Source organism: Dama dama, chromosome 5 (assembly GCF_033118175.1).
Source record: "Dama dama isolate Ldn47 chromosome 5, ASM3311817v1, whole genome shotgun sequence".
Taxonomy (NCBI): Eukaryota; Metazoa; Chordata; class Mammalia; order Artiodactyla; family Cervidae; genus Dama; species Dama dama.
In genome coordinates, this window is record NC_083685.1 from 85,899,162 (window position 1) to 85,904,268 (window position 5,107).

Genomic DNA, 5,107 nt, shown 5'->3' on the forward strand with positions numbered 1-5,107 from the left:
GGATTGGGCCCATGTGGGGAAAGGCAGGGGCCAGGGCAGGAGTGTGGATGAGGGTGCAGGGATCCTGAAAGAAGACAGAATGAGCTTTGCGGGTGGGGCACGGGGGAGGGGGAGACGCATCTGCCCAGCACCATCTCTCCGGGTCCAGGGCTCAGTCTGGAGCCTGCTGCCCTCTCAGCCGTGGCACTCATCCTCAGACGGAATAAAAACAAGGCGATTATCGTGGGTGTTCTGGCATCCTGAGCACCCCCTTGGAGGCCGCGCCGACTGATGGCAGGGATGGGTCTTTAAGAGAGTGAGAACTAGAAAGGCTTAAAAAAAAACCCAGCTTGTCAGCAGTAATCGGCTTTTGTTCTGCTCTGTCTCTGCTGGGGTTCCCGCGCTGCTTCGCAGGGAGATAATTTACCTCTAAGAAGCTTTGCCATCTCAGGGGCCAGCACACAGGGCCCACGGTCTGAACTTGGGGCTCTGTGGCCCCTCGTCCACCCTTGCCGGCCCACTCCTGCAGTGGCAGGCGGCCTCCAGGAAGGCCCTGTCTCTCTGCCTTATTTTCCCACACTTTCTCACCCCTGCCGTTGCTCTTGGTGGTGGTGGGGGGAGGCAGGGATTCCCCATGTCTCCTTCCCTGCTCTCTGCTCCCAGCCCCATGGCAGGGAGGACCACACGGGGGCAGGTCAAGGACTGGGAGGGGAGGGGTGGGAAGATGCGGGAGTGCATTCAGGTGCCTTTTTTTTTCTTATTTTTTTGGTGTTGCTACATGTGGGATCTTAGTGCTCGGACCAGGGATTGAACCCACACACCCTGCAGTGGAAGCGTGGAGTCTTAACCACTGGGCCGCCAGGGAAGTCCCCTAAGGCTAGTGTCCTGCAACCCCTCCTCCATCACCTGGGCCTGGTTCTGATTGAGCAGATAAAAACACAGGACGGTCAGGTAATTCATTAATTTTTAAATGTTTACATTTTTACTGGGGTATAACTGGTTAACAGAGAGGAGGGCATGGCAACCCACTCAGTATTCTTGCCTGCAGAATCCCCATGGACAGAGGATCCTGGTGGGCTACAGTCCCTGAGGTTGCAAACAGTCAGACACGACTGAGCGACGAAGCACAGCACACATAGCCGATTAACAATGTCGTGATGGTTTAAGGTGATGGTTAACAGCGAAGGAACTCAGCCGTACGTACATGTGTATCCATCCTCCCCAAATCTCCCTCCCATCCAGACTGCCACATAACATTGCGTGGAGTTCCATGTAGTGTATATGTGTGTATATGTATACAGTAGGCCTTTGTAGGTTATCCATTGAAAATACAGCACAGGATGATCAGTTAATTTAAATTTCAGATCAACAGTATATAAATGTTTTTGGTATAAGTATGCCCCATAGAAGATTTGAGATGTACTTACTCTAAAAAATGTATTTATTGTTTTTCCAAAATCTAGATTAACCGGGGGTCTGTGTTTGATCTGGCCATGCCAAGTCTTGAGGGCTCCTTCCTACTGCCTCTGGGATGGTCCGGGAGCATCTCCCTGGCTGGGAGGGCACAGTCCCAACTCTTAACCAAAACCATTTTTAATTAAAGACAAAGGCCCCATTTCACAATAACACAGAGACCGTGATGACTGATGGCCTTCGGGAAGCTTCGGGGTGGCCTCCAGCAATCAGTGATTGTTGTCAGCACTGCCTAAGAGAAAGGCACGCATGTAAACATGTAAGCATCCCTATCAGAGATGACGGAAGGGAGGCCTGGAGAGGCAGACCAAGCGGCCCAAGGCAGAGCAAGGCAAAAAGGCCTCCGGGCTTTTTGTGAAGCGCTCTGCTCACCCCATGCTCCACTCGAAGCAGTCACTTGAGGAAGGGTGGAGGTGGGCATGGTGGTCAGGGCTGAGAGAGAGGGAAGGACCCAGCTCACGTTTCTGGCCATGGTGGCTTCCCGCCTCCAGCCAGCCCACTGCTAAGTCCCCTGCCCGGGACAAACCCCATGCAGTCCACAAACATCCTCCCTGGAGGGCTTCCTGGAAGAATCTTCGGTTGCTGAAAATGACCCTGGGGGAGCTGAGTTCAACTCCTGCTTCTCTGGACAGCGCCCTGGGCGGAGAGGTTGGGCTGCTCAGAGTAAAGGAGGCAATGATTCTCTCTGTGGGAAGTTAGGGTCCAGTCCCCAGCACTGGACTGTGAGACTATTGACAAACTCGAGGTGGGGTCGGGGGGAGAGTCTGACCCTGAGACATCGGGGTCAAGTTGGAGGAACTGGACTTGGGGAAGTAAAGGCTGAGGAGTTTCCACCTCTTCTTCACATGTTAACAACTGGACTTGCACCAGGAGTCCTGAGGGTAGAAATAGGACCTCAAGGTGGGGGTCCCAGGGGTAAAGCCCTCATTTGCCCAGAAGCAGGGGGAGTGGCTGATTCTGGTCTCTGTTCTGTGTGACCTTGTTTGAGATGCCTGCCCTCTCTGAACCTCAGTGCCCCAGTTAGAAAATTGCGAGGTGCCCTAGATTGTTTTCAAGCCTTTTTCCAGTGCAGAGTCAAGGTGAGTCTCACTCACGGTCCATTAGCCGACTCCACAGCCAGCAAGCTGAGGTCAGAGGTCATGCTTCACTCTGTTTGGTGAGTCCCCTCGCCCTCTATCTAGCTTCATCAAGATGTGTTAGTTGTTGGGGGTTAAAAAGGAGAGAGACTCATTCATTCAAACCAGATGGGGGCGGTTAACAAAGCAACCAAGGCCTTGTTAAGCCCCCCGGGCCGGTGAGCCCAGCCGCACCCTTCTTGTCACCCCAGGGCGTCCACTAGGCTGAGCTTCACTCTCCCCCAAACGTGCCTGATCCCCTTGCCTGTAACTCTCTCATTCATGTCCTACCTCGTATCTACTCATCCTTGAAGACTTAGTTTAAATGGCTGTGCGGGGACTTCCCTGGCTGTCCAGTGGTTAAGATTCCATCCTTCCACTGCAAGGGGGCTGCAGGTTCAATCCCTGGTGGGAGAACTAGGATGCCCCATGCCTTGTGGCGAGGACAAAAGAAAAAAAAGAATTGTTGTTGTTGTTCAATTGCTAAGTCGTGTCCAACTCTAAATAACAACAGCAACAAAAAAGTCTGTGCAGACTTCTGACCCCACCCTGTTCTTGCCCTCCCTCAGCCCCTCCAGAGGACTTCATCGCCTCCTCCCCGATGTCCCAAGGGAGGGATCCTGTCCATTTTACTGAACACTTGCTGTGCTGCTGGGCAGGGTTTCTGTCTGCTCGCCTGCTATGCACATGGGATGCTCAAGGCTCCTTTCGGCCTCCCCGTCTCAGCTTGAACAAGCCATCGCAGTGAGCTTTCCCCTCTAGCTCATCTTCTGAAGTGTCTCCAGTGTTATTTGCTTCATGGGACATCATGATCTGTAACTTAAATAAAAACATGTTGTTGATGTCTTTGTTTTCTGTCCTCACTTCTGGAATACAATCCCAGTGCCTTTGTCTTTTTGGTATCTCCAGCACCTAGAATAGAGTCTGGAACACAACACACACTTGATGGATTTATTGAAAGGAGTGGGTGAATGAATGACTCTAAGGCCCTGGGAGAGCTTTGATTGCTTTGTCCAGCCAATATCCATCCTCCCTCCCTCCAGAGGCCATGCTGTGAGTATCCTTTGGGGAACCTTCTCCTCTCTCTGTCTGTGCTGAGGCTGAGTAGGTCCAGCCTCTTCCCCAGTCGCAAAGCCAGGCCTGCCATCTAGGCTTGGCCCATCCGAGCATTCCTTCTCCCTGACTGGGAACCGGCCCTGGGCCACGCTGTTCCAGGGAGCCCCAATCCCAGGACATTTGCTGCCAACATTGTAGGATGTAAACTTGTTGCTGCCAGTGGGAAAGTCTGTCTGGGAATGATGCCCACACAGAAGGAAGCTGGTCCAAGAGATGGAGAGAGACAGGTTCCTGGCAACATCGCTGCGGCACCTGGATCCAGATGCGCCTGAAGCCACCCCTAGACTTTCTAGTTACACAAGCCAGTAAGTTCTCGTTTCTGCTTAAAGCTGATTTGAATTGTAATGTATTATTACAACTGGAACAGCCCTTATTAATGCCAATTGGAAAAGTGTGTTAAATCATCTTTTTATTATCATCTAGCCTCCAACAGAGCCTGGCATGCAGTAGGCACTCCGATACATGTTTTGAATGAATAAATGGCAGTGGGCACTTTAAGAGGACGAATAACGTCTCATTTACTTCAACATTTTCCCCTTTTCTATTCAGACAAATGTTCAATACACATTATGCATGCGGTGAATGTTGATTGATTCCCGTTGGATGTGATTCATCTCCTTTGCTCTTCCTCCTCCTCTATTAACTTCCTGTTCGTGGAGGCCCCTGCCTCTTTCCCCCACCCTCTTTACAGCTCCCGAGTCCCCATTTTCTCATTCTTCTTTATGTTAATAATTACAATAGTTTGCAATTTATCATCCAGAAGAGGTCCGTGTTCCAAGTTTCAAAATAACCTGGGAAGAAAAGTGAATGCTAATAAATAAAATCAGAGGTATGGTGTACGCCCGGGCTGACCGAGCTACTCACCCGTCATGTGGCTTATTCAAGCTGTTCAGTTTCACGTGACTCTCCAGAGACGGGAAGAAAGCAGAGGGCGTGGAAAAGCTCCCCTGGTGTCGCCTCAGTCCTCCTTACCTTGGGAAGCAGGACACGATATTTGGAAGCAGCTACAATGATGAGGGTGCCCTTCTTTCCCTTGGGTCCTGTCATTGGACTCAATGGAATTTGGAAGTTGACCAGTCATTAAAAAGAGAACTTGTTATCATTAAAAACTTCAGCCACATGCAAAAGTAGAGACAATCATATAATCACCCATCATACACTTATCCATCAACCTCAATAAAATCACAATCTTCTTTCATCTCCATGCCTACCCACTCTCGATTACTTTGAAGCATATCATTTGTATGGCAATATTATAATATGCCATATTAAAAATATATTTATACACATATAAATATATTGAATATTTATTGCTAGATGATAAATGCTCTTTTTTTTTAACAGAGTAATTTTTTATTCATTAGAAAGCTTTTAAAATAAAGGTCCACTTCAAGAAGTTCCTCTTGTATGTTTTATTTGTTTTA